We start from the raw sequence: 8,739 nt of genomic DNA, 5'->3' as shown, positions 1-8,739 counted from the left end.
CGTTTTTGTCAAGTTTTGGACCAAAAAAAAGTTTTTCAAAAAAATTGTCAGAATCCAAAACGACATAGTATAGAATGTCGTTTTTGGCCAATTTTGGACCAATTTTTTTTTCTCTAAAAATGGTCACATTTTGGAGACATAGTATCGTATGACGTACTGCATAGTATGGTGTGACGTTTTTGTCAAGTTTTGGACCAAAAAAACGTTTTTCAAGAAAATTGTCAGAATCCAAAACGACATAGTATAGTATGTCGTTTTTGTCCAATTTTGGACCAATTTTTTTTTCTCTAAAAATGGTCACATTTTAGAGACATAGTATCGTATGACGTACTGCATAGTATAGTGTGACGTTTTTGTCAAGTTTTGGACCAAAAAAACGTTTTTCAAGAAAATTATCAGAATCAAAAACGACATAGTATAGTATGTCGTTTTTGTCCAATTTTGGACCAAATTTTTTTTCTCCAAAAATGGTCACATTTTGGAGACATAGTATCGTATGACGTACTGCATAGTATAGTGTGACGTTTTTGTCAAGTTTTGGACCAAAAAAAAGTTTTTCAAAAAAATTGTCAGAATCCAAAACGACATAGTATAGAATGTCGTTTTTGTCCAATTTTGGACCAATTTTTTTTTCTCTAAAAATGGTCACATTTTGGAGACATAGTATCGTATGACATACTGCATAGTATGGTGTGACGTTTTTGTCAAGTTTTGTACCAAAAAAAGTTTTTCAAAAAAATTGTCAGAATCCAAAACGACATAGTATAGTATGTCGTTTTTGTCCAATTTTGGACCAATTTTTTTTTCTCTAAAAATGGTCACATTTTGGAGACATAGTATCGTATGACGTACTGCATAGTATAGTGTGACGTTTTTGTCAAGTTTTGGACCAAAAAAACGTTTTTCAAGAAAATTGTCAGAATCCAAAACGACATAGTATAGTATGTCGTTTTTGTCCAATTTTGGACCAATTTTTTTTTCTCTAAAAATGGTCACATTTTAGAGACATAGTATCGTATGACGTACTGCATAGTATAGTGTGACGTTTTTGTCAAGTTTTGGACCAAAAAAACGTTTTTCAAGAAAATTATCAGAATCAAAAACGACATAGTATAGTATGTCGTTTTTGTCCAATTTTGGACCAAATTTTTTTTCTCCAAAAATGGTCACATTTTGGAGACATAGTATCGTATGACGTACTGCATAGTATAGTGTGACGTTTTTGTCAAGTTTTGGACCAAAAAAAAGTTTTTCAAAAAAATTGTCAGAATCAAAAACGACATAGTATAGTATGTCGTTTTTGTCCAATTTTGGACCAAATTTTTTTTCTCCAAAAATGGTCACATTTTGGAGACATAGTATAGTATGACATACTGCATAGTATAGTGTGACGTTTTTGTCAAGTTTTGGACCAAAAAAAAGATTTTCAAAAAAATTGTCAGAATCCAAAACGACATAGTATAGTATGTCGTTTTTGTCCAATTTTGGACCAATTTTTTTTTCTCTAAAAATGGTCACATTTTGGAGACATAGTATAGTATGACATACTGCATAGTATAGTGTGACGTTTTTGTCAAGTTTTGGACCAAAAAAAAGTTTTTCAAAAAAATTGTCAGAATCCAAAACGACATAGTATAGTATGTCGTTTTTGTCCAATTTTGGACCAATTTTTTTTTCTCTAAAAATGGTCACATTTTGGAGACATAGTATCGTATGACGTACTGCATAGTATGGTGTGACGTTTTTGTCAAGTTTTGTACCAAAAAAACGTTTTTCAAAAAAATTGTCAGAATCAAAAACGACATAGTATAGTATGTCGTTTTTGTCCAATTTTGGACCAATTTTTTTTTCTCTAAAAATGGTCATATTTTGGAGACATAGTATCGTATGACGTACTGCATAGTATAGTGTGACGTTTTTGTCAAGTTTTGGACCAAAAAAACGTTTTTCAAAAAAATTGTCAGAATCAAAAACGACATAGTATAGTATGTCGTTTTTGTCCAATTTTGGACCAAATTTTTTTTCTCCAAAAATGGTCACATTTTGGAAACATAGTATAGTATGACATACTGCATAGTATAGTGTGACGTTTTTGTCAAGTTTTGGACCAAAAAAAAGTTTTTCAAAAAAATTGTCAGAATCAAAAACGACATAGTATAGTATGTCGTTTTTGTCCAATTTTGGACCAAATATTTTTTCTCCAAAAATGGTCACATTTTGGAGACATAGTATAGTATGACATACTGCATAGTATAGTGTGACGTTTTTGTCAAGTTTTGGACCAAAAAAACGTTTTTCAAAAAAATTGTCAGATTTTGGACGACATAGTATAGTATGTCGTTTTTGTCAAATTTTGGACCAAAATTTTTTCTCCAAAAATGGTCACATTTAGCAGACATAGTATAGTATGACGTACTACATAGTATAGTATGACGTTTTTGTCAAGTTTTGGACCAAAACAAAGTTTTTCAAAAAAATGGTGAGATTTTGGACGACATAGTATAGTATGTCGTTTTTGTCAAATTTTGGACCAAATTTTTTTTTCTCCTAAAATTGTCACATTTTGAAGACATAGTATAGTATGACGTACTACATAGTATAGTATGACGTTTTTGTCACGTTACGGACCAAAAAAACGTTTTTCAAAAAAATTGTCAGATTTTGGACGACATAGTATAGTATGTCGTTTTTGTCAAATTTTGGACCAAAAATTTTTTTCTCCAAAAATGGCCACATTTTGAAGACATAGTATCGTGTGACGTACTACATAGTATGGTATGACGTTTTTGTCACGTTATGGACCAAAAAAACGTTTTTCAAAAAAATTGTCAGACTTTGGACGACATAGTATAGTATGTCGTTTTTGTCAAATTTTGGACCAAAATTTTTTTTCTCCAAAAATGGCCACATATTGGAGACATGGTATAGTATGATGTACCACATAGTATAGTATGACGTTTTTGTCAAGTTTTGTACCAAAAAAAGTTTTTCAAAAAAATGGTCAGATTTTGGACGACATAGTATAGTATGTCGTTTTTGTCAAATTTTGGACCAAATTTTTTTCTCCAAAAATGGTCACATTTAGCAGACATAGTATAGTATGACGTACTACATAGTATAGTATGACGTTTTTGTCAAGTTTTGGACCAAAAAAAAGTTTTTCAAAAAAATGGTCAGATTTTGGACGACATAGTATAGTATGTCGTTTTTGTCAAATTTTGGACCAACATTCTTTTTCTCCAAAAATGGCCACATTTTGAAGACATAGTATAGTATGACGTACTACATAGTATGGTATGACGTTTTTGTCACGTTATGGACCAAAAAAACGTTTTTCAAAAAAATGGTCAGATTTTGGACGACATAGTATAGTATGTCGTTTTTGTCAAATTTTGGACCAAATTCTTTTTTCTCTAAAAATGGTCACATTTAGCAGACATAGTATAGTATAACGTACTACATAGTATAGTATGACGTTTTTGTCAAGTTTTGGACCAAAAAAACGTTTTTCAAAAAAAATTTCCGATTTTGGACGACATAGTATAGTATGTCGTTTTTGTCAAATTTTGGACCAAAATTGTTTTTCTCCAAAAATGGTCACATTTAGCAGACATAGTATAGTATGACGTACTACATAGTATAGTATGACGTTTTTGTCAAGTTTTGGACCAAAAAAACGTTTTTCAAAAAAATTGTCAGACTTTGGACGACATAGTATAGTATGTCGTTTTTGTCAAATTTTGGACCAAAATTTTTTTTCTCCAAAAATGGCCACATATTGGAGACATGGTATAGTATGACGTACTACATAGTATAGTATGACGTTTTTGTCAAGTTTTGGACCAAAAAAAAGTTTTTCAAAAAAATTGTCAGATTTTGGACGACATAGTATAGTATGTCGTTTTTGTCAAATTTTGGACCAAATTTTTTTCTCCAAAAATGGTCACATTTAGCAGACATAGTATAGTATGACGTACTACATAGTATAGTATGACGTTTTTGTCAAGTTTTGGACCAAAAAAAAGTTTTTCAAAAAAATGGTCAGATTTTGGACGACATAGTATAGTATGTCGTTTTTGTCAAATTTTGGACCAACATTCTTTTTCTCCAAAAATGGCCACATTTTAGAGACATGGTATCGTATGACGTACTGCATAGTATAGTGTGACGTTTTTGTCAAGTTTTGGACCAAAAAAACGTTTTTCAAAAAAATTGTCAGAATCCAAAACGACATAGTATAGTATGTCGTTTTTGTCCAATTTTGGACCAAATTTTTTTTCTCCAAAAATTGTCACATTTTAGAGACATAGTATCGTATGACGTACTGCATAGTATAGTGTGACGTTTTTGTCAAGTTTTGGACCAAAAAAACGTTTTTCAAAAAAATTGTCAGAATCAAAAACGACATAGTATAGTATGTCGTTTTTGTCCAATTTTGGACCAATTTTTTTTTCTCCAAAAATGGTCACATTTTAGAGACATAGTATCGTATGACGTACTGCATAGTATAGTGTGACGTTTTTGTCAAGTTTTGGACCAAAAAAACGTTTTTCAAGAAAATTGTCAGAATCCAAAACGACATAGTATAGTATGTCGTTTTTGTCCAATTTTGGACCAATTTTTTTTTCTCTAAAAATGGTCACATTTTAGAGACATAGTATCGTATGACGTACTGCATAGTATAGTGTGACGTTTTTGTCAAGTTTTGGACCAAAAAAACGTTTTTCAAAAAAATTGTCAGAATCAAAAACGACATAGTATAGTATGTCGTTTTTGTCCAATTTTGGACCAAATTTTTTTCCTCCAAAAATGGTCACATTTTGGAGACATAGTATAGTATGACGTACTGCATAGTATAGTGTGACGTTTTTGTCAAGTTTTGGACCAAAAAAACGTTTTTCAAAAAAATTGTCAGAATCAAAAACGACATAGTATAGTATGTCGTTTTTGTCCAATTTTGGACCAATTTTTTTTTCTCTAAAAATGGTCACATTTTAGAGACATAGTATCGTATGACGTACTGCATAGTATAGTGTGACGTTTTTGTCAAGTTTTGGACCAAAAAAACGTTTTTCAAGAAAATTGTCAGAATCAAAAACGACATAGTATAGTATGTCGTTTTTGTCCAATTTTGGACCAATTTTTTTTTCTCTAAAAATAGTCACATTTTAGAGACATAGTATCGTATGACGTACTGCATAGTATAGTGTGACGTTTTTGTCAAGTTTTGGACCAAAAAAACGTTTTTCAAAAAAATTGTCAGAATCAAAAACGACATAGTATAGTATGTCGTTTTTGTCCAATTTTGGACCAAATTTTTTTTCTCTAAAAATGGTCACATTTTGGAGACATAGTATCGTATGACGTACTGCATAGTATGGTGTGACGTTTTTGTCAAATTTTGTACCAAAAAAACGTTTTTCAAAAAAATTGTCAGAATCAAAAACGACATAGTATAGTATGTCGTTTTTGTCCAATTTTGGACCAATTTTTTTTTCTCTAAAAATGGTCACATTTTGGAGACATAGTATCGTATGACGTACTGCATAGTATGGTGTGACGTTTTTGTCAAGTTTTGTACCAAAAAAACGTTTTTCAAAAAAATTGTCAGAATCCAAAACGACATAGTATAGTATGTCGTTTTTGTCCAATTTTGGACCAATTTTTTTTTCTCTAAAAATGGTCACATTTTAGAGACATGGTATCGTATGACGTACTGCATAGTATAGTGTGACGTTTTTGTCAAGTTTTGGACCAAAAAAACGTTTTTCAAAAAAATTGTCAGAATCCAAAACGACATAGTATAGTATGTCGTTTTTGTCCAATTTTGGACCAAATTTTTTTTCTCCAAAAATTGTCACATTTTAGAGACATAGTATCGTATGACGTACTGCATAGTATAGTGTGACGTTTTTGTCAAGTTTTGGACCAAAAAAACGTTTTTCAAAAAAATTGTCAGAATCAAAAACGACATAGTATAGTATGTCGTTTTTGTCCAATTTTGGACCAAATTTTTTTTCTCCAAAAATGGTCACATTTTAGAGACATAGTATCGTATGACGTACTGCATAGTATAGTGTGACGTTTTTGTCAAGTTTTGGACCAAAAAAACGTTTTTCAAAAAAATTGTCAGAATCAAAAACGACATAGTATAGTATGTCGTTTTTGTCCAATTTTGGACCAATTTTTTTTTCTCCAAAAATGGTCACATTTTAGAGACATAGTATCGTATGACGTACTGCATAGTATAGTGTGACGTTTTTGTCAAGTTTTGGACCAAAAAAACGTTTTTCAAAAAAATTGTCAGAATCAAAAACGACATAGTATAGTATGTCGTTTTTGTCCAATTTTGGACCAATTTTTTTTTCTCTAAAAATGGTCACATTTTAGAGACATAGTATCGTATGACGTACTGCATAGTATAGTGTGACGTTTTTGTCAAGTTTTGGACCAAAAAAACGTTTTTCAAGAAAATTGTCAGAATCAAAAACGACATAGTATAGTATGTCGTTTTTGTCCAATTTTGGACCAATTTTTTTTTCTCTAAAAATGGTCACATTTTGGAGACATAGTATCGTATGACGTACTGCATAGTATAGTGTGACGTTTTTGTCAAGTTTTGGACCAAAAAAACGTTTTTCAAAAAAATTGTCAGAATCAAAAACGACATAGTATAGTATGTCGTTTTTGTCCAATTTTGGACCAATTTTTTTTTCTCTAAAAATGGTCACATTTTGGAGACATAGTATCGTATGACGTACTGCATAGTATAGTGTGACGTTTTTGTCAAGTTTTGGACCAAAAAAACGTTTTTCAAAAAAATTGTCAGAATCCAAAACGACATAGTATAGTATGTCGTTTTTGTCCAATTTTGGACCAATTTTTTTTTCTCTAAAAATGGTCACATTTTGGAGACATAGTATCGTATGACGTACTGCATAGTATAGTGTGAAGTTTTTGTCAAGTTTTGGACCAAAAAAACGTTTTTCAAGAAAATTGTCAGAATCAAAAACGACATAGTATAGTATGTCGTTTTTGTCCAATTTTGGACCAATTTTTTTTTCTCTAAAAATGGTCACATTTTAGAGACATAGTATCGTATGACGTACTGCATAGTATAGTGTGACGTTTTTGTCAAGTTTTGGACCAAAAAAACGTTTTTCAAGAAAATTGTCAGAATCAAAAACGACATAGTATAGTATGTCGTTTTTGTCCAATTTTGGACCAATTTTTTTTTCTCTAAAAATGGTCACATTTTGGAGACATAGTATCGTATGACGTACTGCATAGTATAGTGTGAAGTTTTTGTCAAGTTTTGGACCAAAAAAACGTTTTTCAAGAAAATTGTCAGAATCCAAAACGACATAGTATATAGTATGTCGTTTTTGTCCAATTTTGGACCAAATTTTTTTTCTCCAAAAATGGTCACATTTTGGAGACATAGTATCGTATGACGTACTGCATAGTATAGTGTGACGTTTTTGTCAAGTTTTGGACCAAAAAAAAGTTTTTCAAAAAAATTGTCAGAATCAAAAACGACATAGTATAGTATGTCGTTTTTGTCCAATTTTGGACCAAATTTTTTTTCTCCAAAAATGGTCACATTTTGGAGACATAGTATAGTATGACGTACTGCATAGTATAGTGTGACGTTTTTGTCAAGTTTTGGACCAAAAAAAAGTTTTTCAAAAAAATTGTCAGAATCCAAAACGACATAGTATAGTATGTCGTTTTTGTCCAATTTTGGACCAATTTTTTTTTCTCTAAAAATGGTCACATTTTGGAGACATAGTATCGTATGACGTACTGCATAGTATAGTGTGACGTTTTTGTCAAGTTTTGGACCAAAAAAACGTTTTTCAAGAAAATTGTCAGAATCAAAAACGACATAGTATAGTATGTCGTTTTTGTCCAATTTTGGACCAATTTTTTTTTCTCTAAAAATTGTCACATTTTGGAGACATAGTATAGTATGACATACTGCATAGTATAGTGTGACGTTTTTGTCAAGTTTTGGACCAAAAAAAAGTTTTTCAAAAAAATTGTCAGAATCCAAAACGACATAGTATAGTATGTCGTTTTTGTCCAATTTTGGACCAATTTTTTTTTCTCTAAAAATGGTCACATTTTGGAGACATAGTATAGTATGACGTACTGCATAGTATGGTGTGACGTTTTTGTCAAGTTTTGTACCAAAAAAACGTTTTTCAAGAAAATTGTCAGAATCAAAAACGACATAGTATAGTATGTCGTTTTTGTCCAATTTTGGACCAATTTTTTTTTCTCTAAAAATGGTCACATTTTGGAGACATAGTATCGTATGACGTACTGCATAGTATAGTGTGAAGTTTTTGTCAAGTTTTGGACCAAAAAAACGTTTTTCAAGAAAATTGTCAGAATCCAAAACGACATAGTATATAGTATGTCGTTTTTGTCCAATTTTGGACCAAATTTTTTTTCTCCAAAAATGGTCACATTTTGGAGACATAGTATCGTATGACGTACTGCATAGTATAGTGTGACGTTTTTGTCAAGTTTTGGACCAAAAAAAAGTTTTTCAAGAAAATTGTCAGAATCAAAAACGACATAGTATAGTATGTCGTTTTTGTCCAATTTTGGACCAAATTTTTTTTCTCCAAAAATGGTCACATTTTGGAGACATAGTATAGTATGACGTACTGCATAGTATAGTGTGACGTTTTTGTCAAGTTTTGGACCAAAAAAAAGTTTTTCAAAAAA

The sequence above is a fragment of the Microchirus variegatus genome, assembly GCF_963457635.1.
Source record: "Microchirus variegatus genome assembly, chromosome: 22".
In the NCBI taxonomy this organism is placed as follows: Eukaryota; Metazoa; Chordata; class Actinopteri; order Pleuronectiformes; family Soleidae; genus Microchirus; species Microchirus variegatus.
This window is presented reverse-complemented; position numbering follows the sequence as displayed.